The 25826-nt window shown below is 51.3% G+C and overlaps 1 protein-coding gene across 1 annotated transcript in view; it reads left to right on the top strand.

Moving 5' to 3' along the window:
- The first annotated feature begins 10158 nt into the window (after positions 1–10158).
- ARHGAP35 (Rho GTPase activating protein 35) overlaps positions 10159–25826 on the top strand; it is an 87312-nt gene continuing 71644 nt past the window's right edge. The window contains exon 1 of the mRNA XM_055146367.1: positions 10159–10612. The gene's annotated coding sequence lies outside the window, so the exon portion shown is untranslated. The remainder of the gene's footprint in view (positions 10613–25826) is intronic.

Raw genomic sequence — 25826 nt, forward strand, 5'->3', positions numbered from 1 at the left:
GCAGGTATTTGACATGTACGCCAATATTTGAGCCCCCTAGCGGGGCAGGGATGATAGTACAGTTGGTAAGGCACTTACCTTCCGTGCTGGGGTTGGGTCCCCAGTACCCTAGATGGTCACTCGAGCACCATGGGAAGTGATTCCTGAGCACAGAGGCAGGAGTAACCCCTGAGAATCCTGCAGAGATTCTCCCCTTTGCAATGTCATGGCAAAACATGCTTGTCATGAGAAACAAGTGAAAAGAAGACAGGGCAGGAGCAATAGGACAGTGGGGAGGTTGTTTGCCTTATACATGTAGCCAACCTATGTTTGATCCCTGGCATGCCCAACGGTTCCTGAGCACAGCTAGGAGTAATTACTGAGTGCAGAGTAACCCCTGAGCACCGCCAGGTGTGGGCCAAAACCAAACAACCCCCACTGCAACCTCCCCCGCCAAAAGAATGGTAAGAGACAGAAATTGATCAGAAATAAGCACTTAATACAATACACAAGAATTAAAAGAAATAAACGGTATGTAGGGACCAGAGAGATAGTATAGGAGGTAAGGTGCTTGCCTTACATACTCAGACCCAATGTTTGATCCCTGGCACCACATATAACTCTAAAGCACTCCCAGGGTCACTCTTCAACACAGAACCAGAAGGATCCTTTGAGTATCACCAGTTGTGACCCAACACCTTAACCCTTGAAATAAGAAGTATCAGGGGCTGGAGCAATAGAACAGTGGGTAGGGCATTTGCCTTGAATGTGGCCAACCCAGGTTCGATCCCCGGCATCTCATAAAGTTCCCTGAGCAGCACCAGGAGGAATTCCTGAGCACAGAGCCAGGAGTAATGCCTGAGCAGTGCCTGAATGGCTCAAAAACAAAAACAAAAACAAAAAAAAGAATGGAAAAAGAAGTATCTATGCATTGGCTTGGATAATCCCTAAAATATCAAAAGCAGTTCCATAGTGATACTTACCTTATATCATATGATTTTTCCTCCCTTATCTTTTTGTTTGTTTTATTTTAAGGATTCATCCTGCGGTGCTCAGGGATCACTCCTCATAGAGCTCATGGATAAAACACAGGTTGCCCTTTTGCAAGGCAAGCACGCTACCCAATGTACAGTCTCTTTTTCGTTATCTCTGTCTAAATTTTTTTTTTTTGCTTTTTTTTTGAGTCACACCCGGCCATGCACAGGGGTTACTCCTGGCTCTGTACTCAGGAATTACTCCTGGCGGTGCTCAGGGGACCATATGGGATGCTGGGATTTGAACCTGGGTCGGCTGCATGCAAGGCAAACACCCTACCCACTGTGCTATCGCTCCAGCCCCTCTGTCTAAATTTTTTATTTGTCTTTTCTGTTTTGTTTTGTTTTGTTTGGGGGATCTACCCCGTTAAGCTCAGGGTTTACTTCTAATTCTGCACTCAGGAATCAGCCCTGGTAAGGCTCAGGAGACCATAGGGGATATTGGGGATCAAACTTGGGTTTGAAGTCAATGGATGGATGAGATCAATGTTATGAAATCAATGTTTGGCCGGTCGCAAAGGCAAGCACCCTACTCACTGTACTATTGGTCTGGCTCCTTTGTCAAAAAAAACTTGGCGGGGGAGGGGGGAGGCTGGAGCAATAGCACAGTGGGTAGGGCGTTTGCCTTGCAGGTGGCTGACCCGGGTTCGATTCCCAGCATCCCACAGGGTCCCCCAAGCACTGCCAGGAGTAATTCCTGAGTGCACGAGCCAGGAGTAACCCCTGCGCATCACCGGGTGTGACCCAAAAAGCCAAAAAATAATTGGGGGGTGTTGGACCACACCTGAAAATGATTGAATAGATAATAATTCTTTTAAAATATAGAGATAATAAATCGTTTTGTCTATACAAGAGCCTTTTTTTTGGCACCATGACTCACACATCCAGCTGTGCACTCAGGCGCCAGGCAGTGCCAAGGCTGGAGCTCCGTGTACCGCTAGGTGTCACCCTTGAGCACTAAACGAGGAAATCCCTGAGCACCACAGGGTTCCAATCCCACCCCACACCCAATGATGCTATTGAAATGACTCATGTGAAGTTGAAGGATTGGAGTGATAATCCAGCAGGTGGGATACTTGCCTTGCAAATGGCTGATCCAGTTTTTGTCCTTAATACCACATATGATCCCCAAGTCAGGAATGATCCCTGAGAACAGAGTCAGGAGTAAGCCCGGAGCATAGCAGGGTGTGGCCAAAGTACTCTCCCTTGAAGATGGATGAAATCAATCTTTGGAAAAGCATGGAACAGCTGAAAATTTGGGAGTGGGGAGGTTTGGGCCTCATCTAGGGGCACCAAGGAGCTACTACTGGCTCTCACTACTGGTGGTGCTTGGGAGATTCAACCTGGTCTGCCGTATGCAAGGAAAGTGCTATACTATCTCTTTGATCCTGAGAACTGAAAAAAAAATTTTTTTTGGGGGGGAAACACATCAAGTTATGCTCAGGGCTTAATTTTGGCTCTGCACTCAAGATCACTTCTGGTGAGTTTGGGGGACCATATGGGGTTCCAAAAATCGAGCCCAGGTCAGCTCTTTGCAAGGCAAGTGCCCTCCTATCTCTGTACTATTGCTCTGGCCCCAGCTGAAACTGAAATTTTTTTTTTTTTTTGCTTTATGGTCACACAGGGGTTACTCCTGGCTCTGGACTCAGGAATCACCTGTGGCGGTGCTCAGAGGACCATATGGGATGCTGGGAATCGAACCCAGGTCAGTCGTGTGCAAGGCAAATGCCCTACCCGCTGTGCTATTGCTCCAGCCCCCTAACTGAAATTCTTATACCTGAATCAGGAGATATGATATTGACATTCACTTTGGGAAACTGCTTGGGAAAGCTGAACACACATCAACACACATCAGTACTTTGTTTTTGGGTCACACTCGATGTTGCTTAGAAGTTATCCCTGGTTTTGCACTCAGGAATTACTCCTGGTGGCGCTTGGGGATTATATGGGATTCTGGAATTGAACCTGGGTCAGCCATGTGCAAGGCAAATCCCCTGTTGTATTATCTCTCCGCCCCCATACTTCAGTCTTAGCTACATACCTCATAGGATAGAATTTGTGTGCATGAAAGAAGAATATTCATCTGAGTCAAACATGTAGAAACTAACCAGATGCTCATCAACAGTAGAATTGGTTGATACATGGTCCAGGCACACAGTTAAATCAAGAATGATCTGCATTTCTACTCAATAAAATGGACATCTTCTGTGTGCTGAAAGTAGATAAATGACCAAACATGATGGCCTCTCATTATCTGTATTGAAAACTATAGTACTCATAAGTAGAGAGAGAGTAATAGGGAAATTGTCTGCCACAGGGAGGAGGGCAGGGGGGAGGATACTGGGGACATTGGTGGTGGAAAGTGTACACTGGTGGAGGAATGGGTGTTCGATCATTGTATGAGTGAAACTGTAACATGAAAGCTTTGTAACTGTAGCTCACGGTGATTCAGTGAAAAAAAATTTTTTTAAAAATTAAAAAAAAAAACAAAACAAAACAGGGGGCTGGAGTGATAGCACAGTGGGTAGGGCATTTGCTTGCACGCGGCCGACCCGGGTTCAATTCCCAGCATCCCATATGGTCCCCTGAGCACGGCCAGGGGTAATTCCTGAGTGCAGAGCCAGGATTGACCCCTGAGCATCGCTGGGTGTGACCCAAAAAGGAAAAAAAAAAACAAAAAAAAGACATCTTTATTTTTGTTGATGAAAATAAGGTCAGTCACTATATAATTCCATTTAATAAAAATAGCCAGAACTAGAGTTATAGCAATCAAAATCTAAGTTCTCCTAGTGGAGGTTGGGCTGGTCCCACAGTGAGGAAACTGGGGGATTTCTCAGACACTAATTATGTTCTTCATTTCATTTTCTTTCTTTCCCCCTTTTTTTTTTTGAGGGGCCACACCTGGCAATGCTCAGAGTTTACTCCTGGTTCTACACTTAGGAATTACTCCTGACAGTGCTCTGCAGACCATATGGAATGTCAGAGATTGAACCCGTGTTAACCATGTGTAAAGCAAACACCCTCGCTCTGGCCCTTATATTGTTTCTTGCTTGGTTTATGTTTGGGAGGACACGCTTGGCAGTGCTCAGAGTTTACTCCTGGTTCTGTGCTCGGGGTCATTCCTGACTGGACTCTGAGGATCATATAGGATGCTGGGGACACAACCTACGTTGGCCAAGTGCAAGGCAGCTTCCTAACCGCTATACTATCTCTCCAGCCTCTGATTGTATTGTTTCTCTCTCTATTTTTTTGGGGGGTCACACCTGGCGTTGCACAGGGGTTACTCCTGGCTCTGCACTCAGGAATTACTCCTGGCGATGCTCAGGGGACCCTATGGGATGCTGGGAATCGAACCCGGGTCGGCCGCATACAAGGCAAACGCCCTACCCACCTGTGCTATCACTCCAGCCCCTGTACTGTTTCTTAAATTGAGATCTGGTTGCACAGGTATGTGCTCTTTGTGGATATGAATTGAGTTGCAGGCTTCTGCATTTTTTGGACCATATCACTTTTGTGGGGGTGTGGGGTGGTTTTGAGGCACACGTATTGATGCTCTATTGATGCTCTGAAATCACTCACAGGGCTGTGCCTACAGACCATAAGCGGTGCTGGGGATCAAAGGCAAGCGCTCTAAACCAGGTACTACCCCATCCGTCCCTACACGCTCTCTTTCAGAGTTAAAGTTGATGGCATTTGAGAGATTCATCAACAATAGGACAGTGCATCAGCTATTTAGTGTTGTGTGTCAAGCCGCTGCCAGGCCCGGGGATGAGGTAGAGAATCCAAGCATCCCCGCCTCCCGTTTCTTCCTCGTGATTGGCTTCCCATCTGGCCAATGACAGAAGAGTTCACAGCTCTGACCAAGCCGCGGCAGCCGCTGGCTGTACGGACGCTGCAGTGGGTTTGCTGGCGGCGCTGTGAGCCCACCGCCACCACGGTCCATCGGGTCTCCATCCTCCTCTTTGATTCATCTTGATTCTGAAGAAGGAAGCGAGATTATGCTCCGGCATTTTTTTTTTTTTAGCAACACAATTTTGTGTATTGTTCTGCCAATGCATTTCTCCCATGCGGGTTCACACCTGGGCGTGACCCTGCAACTTTTCCCGGCTCTGCAGTCGATTATCAGACCATCAGGTCCTCAAGTGCGATACTTGACAAATCTTGAGAGGTGTCCAGGCTGGCGGTCGGCGCTTTGCTCCATGGGCTGATAGTTTTTATCGGTTGTTTATGTATCCTGGAGTGGAAGCTAGCCGGAGTGAACTGGGGGCGGAGAAGACTGCTTCCTGGGATCCACTGGCTCCATTAATAAACATCTTCCTTGAGCGTTGCAAAGAATTGCCGAGCTGGGAAGTCCCTCCTGGCATGGTCCTTTCTTTTCTTTTCTTTTTGGGTCACACCCGGCAATGCACAGAGGTTACTCCTGGCTCATGCACTCAGGAATTACCCCTGGCGGTGCTCAGGGGACTATATGGGATGCTGGGATTCGAACCTGGGTCGGCCACGTGCAAGGCAAATGCCCTACCCGCTGTGCTATCACTCCAGCCCCCAGCACGGTCCTTTCTTCTAAGAGAAAGCTGCTGCCCCCAAGCGCTCATACCACCCTGCTTTAGAGCTGGCTTGCGCTGTGGACATCAGCAGGGACTGACACAGATCTGCACCTTTACACACGGGGTTCATAGTCCAGTGGAAAAGGCCTGCACCCCACAGGGCTGACTCAGGCCGGTCTGCATGGATGACCCCTCAGGATAGTGTAATACTGGAAGATGCATCTAATCCAGCTTGGAGGACGTCCTGGAAGAGGTGACATATGCACTAGCACCTGAAAAAGGTGTAGGAGTTAGCCATTGGCCAAAGACGGTCTTTGTTTTTGTTTTGGGGGCCACAACCAGTGGTGCTCAGGGCTTACTACTGGCTCTGTGCTCAGGAATCAGCCCTGGCAGGGGGCTCAAGGGACCATATGGGGTGCTGGGGATTGAACCCAGGTTGTCTTGCATGCAAAGCAAGTGCCCAACCTGCTGTACCATGGCTCTGGTCCTAAAGATGTTTTCTTTGGGCTACATGATCCTCAATGCGTGCTATCCTAGTTTGTTTTGGGTGGGGGTTGGGACACATACTGCAGTGCTTGGGGGCTATTCTTTGCTTGGGGGTCAAGTTTGTGCTCAGAGACTCTGGGGATTGAACCAGGTTCAGTGGCATAGAAGGCCAGTGCCTTAACCCCTCTCTGGCCCCATCTGCCATTTCCTCTGTTGGGCATTGGACTTGCTCAGGAGTTTGTTATCAAGTATTTATTGTGGGCCACTGGTCAGACTGAGGAAGTAGCAGGTGACCCCCTGCCTTAAAGGACTCACATACAAAATGGTGAGACCAATGTAGACCTTTGACCCCGGATGGAGTTCTGTGAAGTGCTATGTATGTCCTCATCTGATCCTGGGAGAATGGGTTTAAATTATGTATCTGATCTTTTCTAGCTGTGCACCCTCTCTGAGCCTCACTCCATTAGAATAACAACCATAGCTTACTCAGATGTGAGGGAGGCTGGAGTGATAGTACAGTGGGGAGGGCGTTTGCCTTGTACACAGCTGATCCCAGGTTTGGTCCCCAGCATCCCATATGGTCCCTACACCCCAGGAGTAACTACTGAGTGCAGAACCAGGAGTAACATCTGAACATCGTTGAGTGTGGCCAAATAAAAAAAAAAAGGTGTAGTGAGTATTAAACGAATGAATGAAGCTCTGGGTTTCATACCCAGTGTTGCTGAGGGTAGTGGCACAATGGTGGGGAGGGGGTCACTCTGGGCAGAACTCTGCAACCATGAAATGCCAGGGATCAAAGTCATATTTTCTGACTGCCTTGCACACAGCCAACCCAGGTTTGATCTCCGGCATCCCATATGGTGCCCTGAGCACTACCAGGAGATTCCTGAGTGCAGAGCCAGGAGTAGGCTCTGAACATCACTGAGTATGGCTCAAGAACAAAAAAAAAAATGTTGCCTTCTATTTGGTGGGGGGAACCATATCTGAGAGTCTTAAGGGGCAATTCTTGGCTCTGTGTTTAGGAGTGACCCCTGGTGATGCTCAGCAAGGGATTCAAACTACAGTTGGCAGGATATGTAACCTCTGTACTCTCTCTTCAGGTCAAAGGGGACAGGAAAAATCTAGGGAGACATTCTGAAAAAATAACTTCCAGCAAGTTTTGCAAAAGTGGAGTTGTCTAGGAGCACTTTTTCTTCTTCTTTTTTTTTTTTTGTTTTTTGGGTCACACCCAGTGATGCTCAGGTCTATTCTTGGCTCTGCACTCAAGAATTACTCTTGGTAGTGCTTGGGTGAACCATATAGGATGCTGGAGATTGAACCTGGGTTGGTCGCATGCAAGGCACATGCCTTTCCCTCTGTGCTATCTGATACACTGCTATCAGTAGTCTCTTAAAAAAATTTCAATGGATGGAAAAATGGGCCAGGAATAGCCTCCAAGCACTGCTGGGAGTGGTCTCCCCCCAATTTCATAAGACTGGAAGGACCTAGAATATTGCACTAATGTTATAGGGACTTGTTCATTTGAGGTAGGAGAATGCAATGTGGTGTCCCCTCCCTCGGTCTTCCTCTGCTTCCCTAAAGTCATCTCAAAGTCACAAACTAGGACTTGCAAGTTTAAAGAAAGAAAAGAACATGACAGTTGATTTGCTTGACCCAAAGTGCTTACTTTTTTTCTTTTGAGGGGCCACACCTGGGTGTACTTAGGGCTTACTCCTGGCCTTTCATTCAGGGATCACTCTTGGAGGGTTTAGGGACTGAATGTAATGTGGGGATTGAACCCAGGTTGGCTACATGCAAGGCAAGTATCCTACCCATCTACTATCACTTCAGCCCAGACTGTTTAAACTTTGAAAAATGTCTGTGGATTCATACTGAACAGTGGTTTAAAATATAGCTTAAAATATAGTTTATTTAACAGTTTTTTAAAAAGTATTTATTTTGGGTTTGTTTTGGTTTTGGGGCCACACCTGGAGATGCTCAGGGGTTATTCTGGTTCTCTACTCAGGAATTAGTCCTGGCGATGCTCAGGGGTTCATAGGGGATGCTGGGGATAGAATCCGAGTCAGCTGAATGCAAGGCAAGTACTATTGCTCCAGCTCTTAATAGGTGTTTTTAAAGTTTGAGAGCTAACAGTGATGAAGAAGTGCAGTACATGTATATGTCTGAATCCACATAGACATGTATATATATATATATATATATATATATATATAGGTCTACTAATATTTTAAGCATGGTGTCCAAATCACAAAAATTAAACTTAAAAATGTGTCTGGGGCTGAAATAATAGAACAGTGAGTAGGGTGCTTGCTTTACACAGGGCTGACCTAGCTCTGAGCCCCAGAACTACATATGGTTCCCTGAGCCCTTCAAGGAATGATTCCTAAGCACAGAGCCAGAAATAAGTCGTGAGCACCACTGGGTGTAGCCCCAAAACAAAAAAACAAACAACCAAAAAGGAAAACAAAAAATGTTACTGTTAAGGAGACTGACTGGGATTTGGGAGGGAACCTGGGGATCATGGTGGAGGAAAATTGGCACTGGGTGTGGGATTGACTCAGGAACATTGTATGCCTGAAACTATTATGGGCGCATTTGTAAATTAAGTGCCTAAATAAACAAATTTTTGAAAAAAACACTTGAGAGTTGAAGAGATGTTAGAAGACTGAATGAATACATGTTCTGCAGGCAAGAGGCACTGCATGGTCTTCTTCCCTGGGTGAGATCAGTGAGCCCAGAACTGGGAATAGGCCCCAGTCTAAAACCAATAAGCCTGAGCTCACTCATGTGATTTTATTAATCTCCATATAGGGAGACATGATTTGCAGTGTCTTAACAAATAGAGCATTTATTTATTTATTTATTTATTTATTGCTTTTTTGGGTCACACCCAGCGATGCTCAGAGGTTAATGCTGGCTCTGCGCTCAGGAATTACTCCTGGTGGTGCTTGGGAGATCATATGGGACATATGGGATGCCTGGTATTGAACCCGAGTCGGCCACGTGCAAGGCAAACGTCCTACACACTGTACTATCGCTCCAGCCCCATAAAGCATTTAATTCTTATAGAAACCCTGAGAGCAGTAGGATGATTCCATTTTACATATTAAAACACTGGGGAAAGAAGAGCAAAGGGCGATCTGCAATCCAGCCTCTGTGCATTCCTTATACATTGACATATACCTGAACGTTCACTGCCCACCATTCATACTTCCGGAGAGGGGGGCAGTCCCAGAGGAAGCCCTCCTAAATTCTGCGGAATTCAAGGGTTAACCCCGGGCACCCCAGCCCATCCCTACTGTTTCCCTCCCAGGCTGCAGCTATTTGCAGCCATTGTTTAATGCTGACTTGAGGAGGCCGGGGCTGCACCCAGGAGTAGACCTTCGCCCCTCTCACAGGCATGAGGCGATCAAACAATCAAGAGAAAGTTGTATTAACGCGCGCGATGCCCGCAGATTTTCTTCCCTGCCAAGGGGAAGGAGCACGCGCTCCTCGGCCCCGCCCCTTCTTCCGAAACGACCAATGGCGAGGCCCAGATTGGGCTGAGGCGGGCCACGCCTCCTTGTGCCCCCAATCAACTCCCTTGTTGGGTGCGCTCCCCCCTCCTCTGCCCCTTCCCACCGCCCCATTTTACGTCCTTCCCTCTCTCCTCCTCCGTTATCCCGGGGGCCGCGGCTTGCGCCGCCATCCCACCTCCCCTGGTCTTCTATTGGCTGGCCGGGTCCCGCGCGAGCGGGATCGCGCCCTGCGCCCCCCGCCCCCCAGGCCGCCCCAATTCTCTCGCCTCCCGCGTTCTCTCCGAGACTCGGTGCCGAGGAGGGGGCTCGCAGCTAGCGAGCTCAGCCTGCCAGACCCCCAACGCCCGCCCCCCCCGCCGCTCCGCCGGGCGCCCGCGGCCCGGGGCGGCCCGCAGCAGCCCCCGCGCCCCCTGCCCGCGCACGCGCACGGGCCCGCCCCAGCCCCGCGGCTCCCGGCGCGCCCGCTCGCGCCGCAGCCGCCGCAGTTTCTCGGGGCGCACGCGCACTGCAGTCTCCGAGCCCGTTTCTTTCCCCCCCTCCTCAGTCTCGCCGGCGGCCGCAGGGAGCGCCCCTCACCCACCCTCAGTCCCGGGCTCGCCGGGCACGCACGGGGCAGGTCCCTCGCGGCGCGCGCCTCAGGGGCCGTTATCCCGCGGGCCACGCACGCGCAGCAGTGAGGGGGCGCGCGCGCGGGAGCGGCGGCCGCAGGAAGGAGGCGCCGCCGCCGCCATTGCGAGCAGGGAGGCAGGCGGGGAGCGCGCGAGGCCGGTCCGCCCGCCCCCCGGCGCCCGCCCCTCCCCCCGTCCCCTCCCCGCCCCCCGCCCCGAGGGAGCGCCGCGGCCGGCGGGAGGAGGAGGTGGAGGAGGCGGAGGAGGGAGCCCGCGAGGGAGGGTCCGCCCGGCCCCCCGCCGCCGCCACCGCCGCCTCAGCCGCCTCAGCCGCCTCAGCCGCCGCCGCGGGACGACGAGCCGCAGAAACATGGCGCCGGGGCCGCCGTCGCCGCGGCCGGGATCCCCGCGGCCCGGGCCGCGCTGAGGGCGCCCCGCCGGTGAGTGTGCGAGTTCGCGGGCCCCGGCGGGCGGGCGGGCCGGGCGCCGCCCCGCTGCGGGGTCCGGGCGGGGGGAGGCGGCGGCGGCGGGGCCCGGAGCCCGCGAACAATGGAGGAGCCGGAGGGGGAGGGGAGGGAGCGGTCCCCCCCGGCCCCCCGGGCCCCGCCGGCCCCGCCGCTCGGGGCGGCGGCCCGACGCGGCGCGGGGCCCGCCGGCGGCACCCCTGGCCGCCTACCCTCGGAACCTCGGGGGTCTGGCGCGGGCGCCCTGCCCGCCCCCTCCCCTGCAGCCACTCTGCTCCCAATTTTGTGTCACCCCCACCTCGCATTCCCTCTTCCGCTGCTGGGCAATGCCCTCCGCCCCTCCTGGACTCCGCAGTGCGCGCGGGACCCCACCTCCTCCGTTGACCCCGCCGTGCATCGTCAAATTCCCGGATCCCTGTTTGGCGATTCGGGGGCGCCTCCTGCTTCCCCCACCCTGCGATCGGGGCTCAGCTCCCCTGGTCCTCGCGACCGGCCGGGCGCTGTCTCTCTGCCTCCAGCGGTCCCATCCCCGGGGAACAGCCCCCCGCCCCCCACCCCGCCCCGACATCCCGTGTCTCGCACCGCAGCCCTCCAGGTCTCCGCCTGGGACTTGCTGCCTCCCTCGTCGCCCCTAGCGGGCACCGGCTGGATACCCCTGCGACCCTTCCCGACCACAGTTCTGGCCGGGCGCTGGCTTCCTCCTGCTGCAGCATCCCGCACCTCCGTGCCATTCACACCCTTCCAGACTTTTCTGCCCGCTGGCCCTGCGCGGCCCCGCGCCCGGGTGGCTGGCGGGATGCGCCTTCACCTGCATTCCCGCTCTGCAAGAGCTGACCCCCACCCCTACGCTCCCCGCAGCCCCTGCCCTTCGCTTTGCTGCCCTGCACTTCTCCCACCTCGCATCTGCGCTGCCCTGACACCCCCCCCTGCGCCACCGCCCTTCTTCGAGATTTCACCTCAGTCGGTACACTTTGAGGGTACACTTTTGGGGCGATCGCAGGCACTGGCTCTCCTGCAGCCTCTCCCTTTCAGCCCCTGTTGGCTCTGCCTATGACCTCATGCAACCAAATCACTCCCTTCCCATCCCTTCCCTGTTCTCATTGCCTGTGTCTCCCAGGCACGTTTGGCCTTTGGCTCCTGGTTCAGTGTGCGGGGGGTGGAAACCTCACCCCCCAGCTCCTCTCCATTTGGAGCTGTCCACTTGCCTGCTTGATTTCTTGACCCACTTGAGCTCTTGAGCTGCTGGTAGTTCTTTGGGGCTACCCTCTGCCGCCTTTCACCCTGTTCCTCTCTCTGGTGGGACTCAGGACCGTATTTCGCTCCCCCCGCCCCAGCTCCCACGACCATGTGGATGCTGTTCTCCACCTTCCTGCTCACCTTTCTTGCCCTCCCTCATATTCCCTCATACCACCTTTCGGCTCTGCTGCCCGCAGTGCCAAGGGTCTCCTCTCATTCATTTCTGACATCCCCCTGAGCACCCTCCCAGGATGGGGTCATCCACCTTTTAATTTCTCCTGGTCTTTCTGCTTTCATCTTTTCATCCCCCCTTCCACTCTGCCAGGTTTCTCTTCCCAGTTCCTCTCCCAACTGCCCCCTGGCCTGCGCTGGGTCTGCCTTTCCATCTCCCCTTTCTGGGCCTGGGCGGGCACTGCTGGAGGAACAGCCTCCCAGCGTGCCTCTCCCGGCTGAAAGGGAGAGGCTGCAGGAGCCCATGAGAGCCGCAGGGTAACTCGAGGGGGTGTTGCCTGAGTGGTAGCTATCCTCCGGGATCTGGGAGTGTCACCCCCCATTTCTCCCCAGGATCCCTTGGGGGGTGTGGTCCAGGCATGCGTTCCCTGGGCTTTGCCGCTGCTGGACCTCTTCATCTCCGCCTGCTCCCCGCTCTCCTCCAAGCCCTCAGACACTTGTACCTCGGAGCCGATACCTCAAGGGACTACTCAGGCCTGTTCTTGCTGGGTTCCTTCCAGCTGACAAATTGTCTCTTTGGGTTACTCCTGGCTGGCGATGTGCCAGCCCGCCAGGGCTCCTCTGTCCCACCTGGGGTGAGGGCTACACTTGGTGTATTTTTCTCGGGGTCTACGGTCCCTTCTCCCCTATACTTGTCTGCATTGTGGCCTCCTGCAGGGCCAGTGGGCTTCTTGCCTTCTTCCCCTGTCTGCCGCAGGGAGGCTTTGCCACCTGCCCTCCTGGATCAGGGTTGGATCTTGCTCTGTTGGCTGTCAATGAGGTTTCTGTCCTCTGGTACTGCTCCAGACAGAGCTGGGCGGTAAGTTGGGGAGTTGGGGATCCTCAGCCCTTGGTGTGTGTGCGGAGGTGGGGTGGGGGAGGGGGCTTTCAGCTGCCTGAGTGGTCTTGAGAAAGGGGCTTGGGAGTTTGGTCCCATCCTCAGGACTCCATACCTTTCCTGGCACTTCTCCTTCCTTTAGGGAGTTGGGCTTGAGGAAATTCATTGATTCAGAGGAGATAATTTGTTGTTATGTGTTTTGGGGGCCACACCCGGAGATGCTCAGGGCTTACTCCTGGTTCTGTGTGCAGGGGTCACTCCTCGTGGGGCTAGAGAGGGAGCAGGGATGTCAGAAATTGAACCCGGTGTAAAGTAAGAACCCTCCACGCTGTACTATCTCTCCAACCCCAGAGGAGGTGGTTTTCACTGTCAACTTCCAACCTTTTTCTTCCTTAACTTGGAAGAAGGAAATATTTTGCATGGTCTTAGTTTATTTATTTTATTTCTTAAGTAAATCAGAAGTCTGATTCCCCCCACCCCCTTCCTGTGGCCTAGGGCAATAGTGGCCGGCCAGCTGTGAAGGGGCCTTTACTGGAAATACTCTTTATTTCCTAACTGGACTGCCATCAAACTTTGTTTACTTAGCACTTGTGTAGAAATGGTTCTGTGTGGACAGATTGGAAATCGGGGACATTGGCTCTCCTCCTCCATTGTCGTTGGACCCTGGAATGGCCAGACACGGGTCTAGGGGTAGGGGCCTGTCTCCATCTCTGAGATTCCCTTTCTCTAGGCTGTTCTTTGAGTGAGCTCTGGCCCGTGTCTTCAGTGCTGGTTCCTGCAGGAGTTAGGACCCTTCCTGTTGCTTTTTTGACCACTGCTCCATTTTGGCCTTGTCCATCAGGGTCCACTCATTTCAGGCTTCTCAGTGTGCAAACAAGTATGGCTGATCTGAAGTCAGGGCTGGGGCATGCATGCAGTGTGTGGGGCTGCAGGCCCAGTGGCTGAATTGACACCAGAGAGAGAAAGAGGCGACAAGGGAAGAACAAAGAACCACTTTCTCTTCCCAAACTGGGAAGTGATGTGCTGGAGACTGTCAGCTTTCTCGGCCGATGGCAGAGGCCCCAGTGTCAGCATGTGCTGGGCTGATGGGGTTGGGGGGCTGCAGAAATCTGAAGTGGCAGCCTTAGCCTTCTGGAGTGGTTCATGTGCCAGTTGGGGGGTGGGGAGCAGAAGCTGGAGCCAGACAACTGTTCACCTCCTCCTGACGCTCTCCCAGGTCCGTTCGAGTTCGGCCGTTCTGAGTTTGTGAACACGGGTCCTCACAGTCCTACACTCGCTTCTTAGTGCTCCTCTCCCTGATCCGACTCCACTCTTCCTTGTCATTAAAAACAAAGCATCAGGGTAGAGTCTTTTCTCGATGCCAGTCTCGTGGAGCAGGTGGTCCTGGGTGCAGGCTGCAGGGTGAGGGGAGATCCCTGTGTGGCAGGGGCACAGTTGCCTTCTCCCACCTTCAGGTCCTTCGGGGCTGCTCTCCTCCCCTTTGATCTGCTGTGGTGGGCTGGGAGGTGTGGGACCCCTTAAAGGGCTTGCCTGTGATCTGCCTGACCATTCTCTGTCATTCACCCTGTGGCAGGCCAAGTGGTGTCTTAATTGACCCGGTTGGTGTCATTTGTGGGGGGTCATCTGGCCCAGTTGTTGCCATTTCTTTTTTGCACACAAATAGATTGTTGGTGTGAGGAGGGAAGGGAAGGAGCAGACATTTGTTGGGCTGGAGCATGGTGGTACTCAGGGCCTGGAGACAAGCTTCCTGTCCTCATTGGCAAAGTGCTGGAGGTCCAAGTGGGATTCTGGCCCCTGGATGAGCCACTGTGCTTCGACTCTCAGCTCCTAGGAGGATGCAGGCTGGATGGGCAGAGATGCTGCTGCCCCTGGGCTCCAGTGTCAGTGGCCTAGCACTTCTGGGTGTGGCGTTGTAAAATGAACACGTCACCTTTGTCCTGTGTCCCCTTTTCCAAATAGAAAATAAACACTGTCTTGGGACTGTGCCTCAGATGCTACCAACCCGGGTCCCATCCCGACATCTCATGTATGTGGTCCCCCGAGCATCACCATGAGTGATTCCTGAGTGCAGAGCCAGGAGGAAGCCCTGAGCATCACCGGGTATAACCCCCAAAAGAGAAAAGAAAAGAAATTCTGTTCTGTTTGCAGTCATTTGTGAGCAGTAGAATTTATAGTGGGGTGGTGGTGGTGGGGAGCCCCGAGTGCATTCAGTCGCTCAGATCAGGCACCTCCTCCATGCTCAGATCAGGCACCTCCAATGGTGCATTTCCCAGAGCTGAGTCACTGTTGACCTACGCGCTCCAATAGCAGTGGTCTGAATTGCTTTTGAATTGATGGTAATAAGAAATGCAAACAAATCGTTCCTGTTCATCTTCTTAAAAGTTTATCTTTTTTCATTTTTTTTTGAAAAAAAATATGCTTTATTAGGCTTCATCTTTGGTGAATGCTTGAAAGTCACTTGGCATTGGGTAGTCAAATTTGCATCAAGTTGAATCTTCCATGTTCAGTGTCCGTCAGTGCCGAGGAGCGACAGACCCTGGTGCTTGGAGTTCCCAGGAGAAACCTATTTGAATGGAAACTAGTCTGAATTGCATGGCCCTTTCAGCTTTCTCTGTTGAAACACGCACCTTCATTTGATGAACTTCGCAGCTGGGGTTGACTTTGATCCCGCATCCATGTGCTTATGTTTCTGTTTTCCTTGTGTGTCTTTGTTCTCATTTCAAAAGTGTCTTCTTGCTGACCACTGTAAGGGCTGATTTGTCCCTGGGAATTGAATTTGTATATCCAAGAGGCAGCTTTCTATGGTGTAAAGAGAATTGGAATTGGTAGTGGAGAATCATGGGTACCGTGCTAGCCCTGCTGTATGCTGTGTCTGTGGCCAAATCCTTCCTCTTTGGGCTACTGTTTGTTTGAAAAATGAAAGGAAAGTGGGAGCACTGTAGCACTGTCATCCTGTTGTTCATCAGTATGCTCGCACTGGCACCAGTAACGTCTCCATTGTGAGACTTGTTACTGTTTTTGGCATATCGAATATGCCACGAGTAGCTTGCCAGGCTCTGCCATGCGGGCAAGATACTCTTGGTAGCTTGCCGGGCTCTTCAAGAGGGACAGAGGAATTGGGCCTAAAAACAAACAAAGAAAAAAAAAGAAAAGAAAAAGAGTAAGAAGGACTTGCCATTTCCCCCCAGGCTTGTGAATTTATGATTAAATATTTACTATCCAAAATTTTAAAGTTTTACCAAACTTACTAAATAACTTAGCACATCACCCACCTGGGACCCTGTTTAGTCCCCTGACACCTTGTTTAGTTCCCTATGTATCACCAGGAGTAAACCCTGAACACTGCTGGGTGTGGCCCCCTATTTCCCTCCTCCCAAATAAAGGGAAAGTGTGATGACAGGATGGGATTATGCTAGTTGGTACTCATTCTGCTTGATGGCTGTCAATACTCATTTTCTCTGGAGCTAGTAAATATCGTTGAGCAGAAGGCCCTTCTCATTTATTTTTTATTTTCCAGGCACGTCTAACAAAACACCTACGTGTAGTAAACCCACCTCCCACATTGTTGGTTGATTAGACCCAGACAAGTGCCAGAGCAGCCTGTGTGTTGGTGGGTGGGGAGAGGAATCGTGTGCTCCAGCTGCAACGGTCATGGCTGCATTCGGGTGCTGACCTCTCAGAGGGCATCCCCTCTGGACTGGCATTTCACTCTTGTTCTTTCCTTCACGAGGGCCTGTCTCAGGCAGGGTCACTCAGCTACTAGTGGGCGAACAGTGTTATAGCTCTGAGTCGGCCTGATTCCAAAATGCATGTGTTAGTGGGCTGAGAGTAGGCGCCACAGTGCACTCCCGAGAAGCCACCAGCCAGAAACGGGGTTGAGAGTGTCTGTGGCATCAGCTGGGGCCAGGGAGTAAACGAAGATGATCAGCCTCTTCTGATTTTTTTGTTTCTGCTTTTGGGCCATACCTGATGGTGTTCAGGACTTACTTTTGGCTCTCTGCTCAGGGATCATTCCTGGCGGGGCTTGGGGGACCCGGTAAGGTGCCAGGGATCAAACCTGGCATGTGTGCCAGGCACATACATAGTAAGTGCTGCCCTCACTGGCTTGTTCCTCTGGACTCCCCAGATCATTCTGATGGCCTTCTGGTTTTTGGGAGGTGCTCTCAGAGCCATCAGAAAGATTTTCTTCTTCCTGTCGCAGTATCAGAGAAGACTCTAAGCCACAAGTACCAGCTCACCTTTATAGTCAGTTTATAGGAAAAGTTGAGCACTTCAGCCCCCCTTTTTTTTCCTTTTGGTTTTGGGGTCACACCTGGCAGTGCTCAGGGCTTACTCCTGGGACGTTCGGGGGACCTTGTGCCTGCGATCAAACTGGGGCTGTCCTCATGCAAAGCAAGTGCCTTAACTCTTGTACTATCTTTGGCCCTTCATTTCTGACTTGAATTCAAACCCAGGTAGAACAAAACTTATATACAAGTTAACTTGGCCGAAAGAAGATGGAAGTATTTGATTGTAGAATGATTCCTTATATCTGACTTCGCTGTGGCTGGAGAGAGAGTGCAAGTGGCAAGGTGCTTGCTGGCCTTCCATCCTGGCACCATGAACAGTCCCTAGCCTCACCAAGAGTGATCTCAGAGCAGAGGGCTGGGAGTTAGCCCTGAGCACAACCAGTGTGGCCCCCCAACAAGCAAATAAAAACACCTTACTTCCGTGGCAAATAGGAAAGTATCTGAGTAGCTTTTAATTGTGAGGTTTATTGGTCTGAGAAAACTCTTAGAAACTGGAAATGTGTGGCTAAAAGTACCCTCTGCTGGGACTGAGGGTCTAACAGACATGGTAGAGACAGGGGCATGACCCTTGCATGTGGTTGGAACCAACGCTTAGGCTCACTGAGCACAGAGTTGGCCCTCCCTGAGTACCACTGGGTTTGCGGCCTCCCAGATATATTTTGCTCCTTGACTTACTAATGTGAAACTCATGATAATATTCAGTGCAGTTTTAAAAAGCATTGCAGTAGAAGTAAGGGGCCAGAGTGATGGTGAACTGCGGGGAGGGCTTTTGATTTGTACACGGCTGACCCAGGTTCAATCCCCGAGACCCCATATGGTTTCCCCAGTCTGCCCAGAGTAATGCCTGAGCACAAAGCCAGGAGTAACCTGAGCACTGCTGGGTGTGGTCCAGAAATCCAAAACAAAAACAAAACAGAACAAAAAAGTAAGTAGGCCAAGCTGGAGCGATAGCACAGCGGGTAGGGCGTTTGCCTTGCACGCGGCCGACCCGGGTTCAAATCCCAGCATCCTATATGGTCCCCTGAGCACCGCCAGGAGTAATTCCTGAGTGCAGAACCAGGAGTAACCCCTGTGCATCTCCGGGTGTGACCCAAAAAGCAAAAAAAAAAAAGCAAGTAGGCCAATTGCAATTAGTAGCCTTCTGAAGTATAAGAAAAAGAGAGGGAAAAAAGTATATTTTAGTTATATATAACTTGCAGTTGCCTGGTATTTCACTTGAAAGTTGCCTGGTATTTCACTTGAAAGAAGGGTTTAAACCCACAGGCATGAACCACTTCAGAGTAAGACAAAGGAAAATGATTACCGCTAATTGCCACACACAATTAAAAAAGATTCTTTGTTCAGTAACAAATTGATTATGTACAAGTGAAAGTCGGCACTACATTAATACAAGATTATTCAATTCTTGAAATCTCTTTCGCTAGAGTAGCTTTCACTTCAAGGGAATCTGCTCTCTGGGAATACAATACCTAAATGCTTAGCGGTAAAAAGTATTTTTATTTTCCAAAATGCTTGTTAAGCTGCTTTTGTCATATAATTTGTAATAACCTGAGTCACAGAAGATTTTTGTTGTTGGTTTGTTTTTGTGCCTCACCTGGTGGTGCTCAGGGTTACTCCTGGCTCTGTGCTCGGCAGTTATTCCTGGGGGTGTTGGTGGACCATATGGGATGCCAGCGATCAAACCCGGATTGGCCACATGCAAGGCAAGCGCCCTCCCTGTCGTCATACTGTCTCTGCAGCTTTGTTGTTGTTTTGGGGCCACTCCTGGCTCTGCGCTCAGGGATCACTTCTGGTGCTGGCCCTGTGTGGTGCTGGGGGATCCAGGTCAGCCATGAACGAGGCCAGCACCCTGCCTGTTGTCTCTCAAGCCTCTTTGAAGAGTTTCTAATGCGGCAGGACAACTGACCGTTGTGTGTGTCTGCTGTGTCAATTAGGGAATACAGACAGAACCTTGTGCTGGAAAAGGGGGAAAGGCCCCAGATTGATTCTGGGAGTGGGTTTGGGGACGATGGCTCAGAGGGTTGAAGCACAGGCTTTGCCTGCGGGGTCCTCCTGACTTCCATTCCCAGCACCTCAGGGGGCCCTAGCACAACTGGGGTGTTTTTAGGGGAAAGAAAACCCTAAGGTACAACTTAATGTGAAAGTGTCTAAGTCTAAAATGTACATTTCTCACTTTATGTCAGACCCATCTTTTCATATATTTTACTTTTCTGCATAATTTCCTTTTTCTGTTTTCTTTCTTTTACCTTTTTCCATTTTTTGGTTCATACCTAGCGGTGCTCAGGGCTTACTTACTCTGTGCTCAGGGGTCACTCCTAGCGGGCTCAGGGGACGTGTGGGGTGTTGGGGCTTGAACAGCCACATCTGCTGTACTATGACTCCAGCGCTTCCACATAATTCTCTTTCTGTCTTTGTGGGTGTTTTTGGTTTTTGTTGAATCCACGCCTGATTGTGCTGAAGGCTTCCTCCTGACTCTGCACTCAGGAATCACTCCTGGCAGACTCAGGGGACCATATGGGACGTGGGGGGGATCAAGTACAGGTTGGCAGTGCTTAAGGCAAAAGCCCTTCCCTCTGTACTACCCCTCTGGCCCCTGCACATAATTCTTAGTAAATTGCAAATGATTGGATCATTCAGATGTAAGTCTCTTCCATCTTGATTTTAATCTCCAAATGTGAATGTGTCTGACTTATTTATAACCTGTCCAAGGTCACTTGAGGTCACATGCCTGATAAGGAAGGGGCTCATTGTACAAATCACCTCAGGGGTTGGGAGCATTCTTTCCACAGCAGGTCTTCCCTGTTTGTGCTGTAATTGCAGGTGCTTTGGGTCTGTTTGCTGGGAGCAAGAGGAAATAGTTAGATGAGGCTGTGAGATGGTGATGAGGCTGAGACTGGTGTGAACTTCCTGAAAGGCTTGGGGCTGTGTTTTGGGGACCTGTGTTTCCGAGACTGCCTACAGGGGTCTTTGTGGGGGGTACAGGAGGGAAGGTCTTACATGTGACTGTGGTGGCTGAGACCCACCACTGCATTTGGTCCCCTGAGCACTGCCAGGTGGTTACTCCTGAGAAAAACTGGGTAGGGTGTGCTCACCCTCCCCACCGCAAACCTCTGTGGATAAGAAACAGAGATGAGGATTAAACGTGTATACAAAGCTGCTAACTGGTGTGCTTCCCCCCAAAAAATCAAAGTACAGAATCTACATAAGTGTTTTAACCTTCGGGAGATACTATTGCTTTGTAGAAAAGAGGGAAATTATTTTTAAAAAGACAAGTGGGGGGGAGTTCCATTTTGTAGGTCGCACCTGGTGTACAAGGGGACCAAACTCTTGGCTTTATCTAGGGTGGGGGCTGTCACTTCCTGAGATGCTTCTGGAACTGTTTGGTGGCAGGTAGTGAGCCAGGACCCCCTATGTGCAGAGCCTGCACACCAGCCTTACTGAGCTATTGTTTCAAGGGGGGGCTGAGGGGGGTCGTTCCTGAGGGGAGAACAGGAGAGCATATGCACAAGATAGAGTTATGCAGATGTATACTGGATTACAAACGGTGTGATCCTGGCTGCAGCATGGGAGGGTGCTAGAGAGACAGTGCCAGGAACCAGCCTAGTCCGGAGCTGACTCCAGACTTGGAGAAGCCCCCTGCACTTGGAGCTGCGGCCTAAATGCTCTCTCCCTCTCTTTTTCCCCCTGAGTTTTCCACAATGATTTTGGTTTTTTGGGTTTTGTTTGTTTGTTTGTTTTGCTTTTTGGGTCACACCCGGTGATGCATAGGGGTTACTCCTGGCTCTGCATTTAGGAATTACCCCTGGCAGTGCTCAGGGGACCATATGGGACACTGGGAATCGAACCCGGATTGGCCGCGTGCAAGGCAAATGCCCTACCCGCTGTGCTATCGCTCCAGCCCCATCCACAATGATTTTGATTCAGAATAAAGAATGTTAAGTAATATGGGGGCAGTATCATCTCTCTCCTTCTCTCTCTCTCCCTCTCTCTCTCACTCTCTCTCTCTCTCTCCCTCTCTCCCTCTCTCTCCCCTTCCCACGCCAAACCTGAGGGGAAACATTGAGCTGAAAGGAAGGAACGAGAAGGGCTAAGAGCTGTGATGCATTGAACACCAGGTTCTCTGAAGGTGCTTCCGGAAACTCCACGTCTGTCTTGTGGGTTAATAGCACCAGTTTGTCTCTCAAGCTCAGGGTCAATACTGAGTGTCCCCTCATCTCTTCATCATGGTGGCCCTCTGAGCCAGGTGCTTTTTCATGTCTTTTTCAAGACAGTGACTTCCAGAGGGCACTTGTCCAAGGCCACAGTGCAGTCGGGCAGCCCGTTCAGAGCCTTTGCTCTCTGCTTTCTTCTCCGGTGTGTTTGCTACCCTGCCCAAACCTGTTTTCCCCATGCCCTCAGATCTCCCTGCAGCAAGGTGTATACCTCCATCTGCCTGCATCTGTGATTTTTCTGTGTTTTGGATGTTACACCTGGAGGTGCTTGGGGGTTGAACCTGACTATCCTCAGTGGACCAGCCTGGGAGGCTACATAAAAGCAAGCACACACACCCCTGGGTGCTCTGGGTCTCTCCACCCGTGTGTTTGTTCCAAGAGAGAGAGAAGCTGGTAGTGTGGGCTGGAGAGAGAGTCTGCACTTAGGTACTTGCTGTGCAGTCAGCCCATTGCCCTACGCTTGGCCGACTCAGGGCTCCTTTTTTCCTTCTGGCAGGGCTTGGGCCCTTATGGGGTGCTCGGGGATTGAACCTGGGCCAACTGTGTGCCAGGCAAGTCTCTTACCCCAGTTCTGCCTTACCTCTGTACTGTTTCTCTGGTCCTCTCCAGAATTTCTCTGCCGTTCCTACAGCAGAGGCAGTTCCTGTCGCCCACGGAACGTGGCCACAGCATTTCTGTCTGCGCCAGTGAATGCTGCAGGTCAGCTGCCTAATGTTTTCCTGATCTGATCTTCAAGAAGGAAGTGTGACTGCACGTCTGTCAGAATGCACTGGCAGGGCGATAAGATTCCAGATTATGATAAGCAGGAACCTTTAAGGAAAATGGTCCAAGTTTGTTTCATCTTGAAAAATAGTTGTAGATTAAAAAAAAAAAAGTTGAGGGCTGAGTGACAGTACAGCCACTTAAAAGTATGTGGCTTGTGGCCAACCCTGGTTTGATCTCCAGCACCGCATAAGGTCCCGCGAGCCTTGCCAGGAGTGATCCCTAAGTGCAGAGCCAGATGTTAGTCTGAGCACTGTCGGGTATGGTTCCCCCCACAAAAAACCCCAGAAGGTTTTTGGGGCTCCCAAAAGCAATTCTGCAGTGCTCAAAGGTGTTGAGGCTCTTCTCACTCTTGTTTTTTTGTGGGGGAAGGTAGATGGTTTGGGGCCACACTAGGGTCAGAGCATTGGCATACCTCTTCCCACCTAGTCCAGCTTACCTGTTTAACATTTCCAAAATGATCTAGCAGTTCATCTCATTTTCATCCCCCCCTTGCTTTTTTGCTTGTCCCTAATTGGGCTTGATCACTTTGGTTTTTCATTTTAGGGTCTTTCCTTCTCATCATTTCACCCTTTCCTGGGGATGAAAAGCTCATTGGCTTGTGCTGCTGGCTGGGGTCGGGACATACTTTGTAGAGGGGTGGCAGTGGGGGAGGGACCCTGAGTGGCAGTGCTGCTCGGTGCCAGGGTTCTTATTGGATCTCTGGGTGGTGCAGAGTCAGATCTGCTGCTTGCCACCAAGCTCTCCCCATAAGAACCCAACTCACAGTACTTCTGTAGGGCCCACTCCAAGTATTTTATTTTTTGTTTGTTTTGTGGCCATACCTGATGGTGCTCAGGGTTTATTCTGACTCTATGCTCAGAATAAAAGGGCTGGCATGGGGCTGGGGGTACCATATGGGGTGCCAGGGATCAAACCTGCGTCGACCACATGTAAGGGGAACACCCCACCCTCAGTACTACTGTCCTAGCCCCAAAACTTTTTTGCCTTTTGCTTTTTGGAGAACAGGCTTGGAAAGTTTGGGATTTCCTCAGACTCTTAAGGGCAGGACCAGTGGCTTCTCCTGTTTGTCATTCCTGTCTGTTTTGGGTGCAGGCTGTTTAGAGGCCTTCCTGGAACCTCTCTCTTCTTTGTAAGCGTCTGAACTTATTTTGGGTTTTTTTTTTTTTTTTTTTTTTTTTGCTTTTTGGGTCACACCTGGCAATGCTCAGGGGTTACTCCTGCACTCCTGCCTCTGCACTCGGGAATTACCCCTGGCAGTGCTCAGGGGACCATATGAGATGCTGGGAATCCGAACCCGGGTTGGCCGCATGCAAGGCAAATGCCCTACCCGCTGTGCTATCGCTCCAGCCCTTGAGATCCTTTCTGTTGAGTAGAGATTTCTTCACTGTTCCTCACAGTCGCTTTTGAGATAATTTCTGTCGAGTAGAGCTTTCTATGCTGTTTTTGACAGTCGCCACAGATTGCATATTTCTGTTTGAGATATAGCTAATGAGATTTAGAAGCTGAATTTTATTTTTTGGTACTTAGGACTCACCCCAGTGGGACGTCGAGGACCATGCTGTGCTGGGGATGGGGCTTGGCCCTCCATGCCAAGCTGCATGCCAGCCCTTAGAGCTATCCCTCTGGCCCACAGACTGAGTGTTCACACTATTCAATTTTGATCAAGCCTCAGCTGACTGAAAGATTGAGAGTAAAGTGCTAGACTGTGTGCCTCATGATTGAGGTTGTCCTCCCCCAATTCTCACATAGAACTGTATTCTCTATTTTTTTTTTTTGCTTTTTGGGTCACACCTGGCGATGCACAGGGGTTACTCCTGGCTCATGGACTCAGGAATCACTCCTGGCAGTGCTCAGGGGACCATATGGGATGCTGGGAATTGAACCCGGGTCGACCGCATGCAAGGCAAATGCCCTACCCACTGTGCTATCACTCCAGCCCCCTGTATTCTCTATTTTTTAAAATGAAGAGCCCAAATAGTTGAAATATGCAAGTAGAAATATATAGGTACAACAAAGAGTCTAATAAATTTTGCATCTTTGAGGATGGGGGCGGTAAATAGTGCAGCAGGGACAGTGCTTGTGTGCACATGGCAGACCTAATTTGATTCCTTGGAGGACCAGAGCAATAAATAATATCGCAGGTGGGCGTTTGCCTTGCACATGGCAGACCTGACTTGATCCCCGACACCATATATGGTCCCTTGAGTCCTGCCAGGAGTGATCCCTGAGCACAGAGCTGGAGGTAAGCCCGGAACGCCTCCAGGTGTGGCCCCCACCCTTCCACCCCCCCTTACCACTGCAAAAACAACAACAAAACCAAAAATCCTTTACCTCCTAGGTATCACCATTATTGACAGTTGTGTCTAATTACAGAAAAATGCCAGTTTTTCCTGACTTTGTAGTGATTTCTGCTTAGGTCTTGACCTCATTTCTTCCAGTCAGCCTTCATCAGGATTGTTGGGGATTTGGGAGCTCAGGAGAGAGCTGAATCCCCTAAGTGTATGGCGCCGAGTGGACCATTCTGGAAAGTTGGGGTACTGTGGGCTCCTAACAATTAGAGCCCTTCCAATCAGCCGTCCAATTCAACATGATTCAGCCAGCATTTTGTTTTCAGGATAAGTTGTGTGATTTTGGCTGAATTCCTTGGCGTGGTTGGGGTCTTCGAGAAGACTGATTTTGGGGGGAGGGGGCGGGAGGGTGGTATCTTGCTAACAGAACAGAGCAGGAGCTGGTCATCTAGAGTTTCTTTTCCCTTCATGGTAGGATCAGCACCTTCAGTGACTTCATTTTTAGTGCCTGGTGTGTGTGCGCCTGTGCTTGCGCTGCGTGCCTGCCTGCCTGCCTGTGTGGCTTGTCTACTTGTGGCTATCCCAATGGTGTCGCTGCTTACAGTCTGGGACTTTTTTCTTTTTCCTAGTTTTTGGGCCACATGTGGCAGTGCTCAGGGGTTGCTCCTGGCCAGGCTGTGGGTGTTGGGAATCGAACTGGGAGTGCACCTTCAGCCCTATCCTAGCTCTCTGGCCCCTAGATGTTCCCTCTTGCAGAAAGTGCCCTGCCCATCACTGGTGAGCCTCTTGCCAGGGTGTCTCTGGAGTCTTCCTGCCTGGCGCCTCATGCTCTGTGGGGGAGGGGCCTGCTTTCTCTTTCTAGCTACGGCAGGAGCTTTCATCATTTTCTCCCGGAGCATGTGCCCAGGGTGTCTGGGTGTCACTCGTGTCTGCGGAGCTGTTTCTTTCATAGGGAGCTTGACTCCAAGAAGTGGGACTCCTGCCGCACCTCACACAGCCTCAGCATTAGTGGAGGGAGTGTGCTGCGGCCAAGGGCTAAATGCAGGTATAGAAGGTCTGATGGCCACTGGGCTCCGGCCCGGTCAGTCCAGCTGCCTGCAGGGGCAGGAAAGTGGAAACACTGCATGAGCTATTTTGTTTTTGTTGGGGGGTGGGCACATCAGTGATGCTCAGGGCTTACGTCCGAGGGCTTGGGGGACCATATGGGGGGCCGGGGTTCAAGCCCACATTGTCCCCCACGCAAGGCAAGTGCCCTCCCTGCTACCCTAGCTCCAGCCACACTGTCGGGCATATCTTCCCTCAGAAGGGACCAAAATTTTCTAGAGAGAGACCAGAATGGTAGAACTGAAAATG

The sequence above is a fragment of the Sorex araneus genome, chromosome 8, assembly GCF_027595985.1.
Source record: "Sorex araneus isolate mSorAra2 chromosome 8, mSorAra2.pri, whole genome shotgun sequence".
Lineage (NCBI taxonomy): Eukaryota > Metazoa > Chordata > Mammalia > Eulipotyphla > Soricidae > Sorex > Sorex araneus.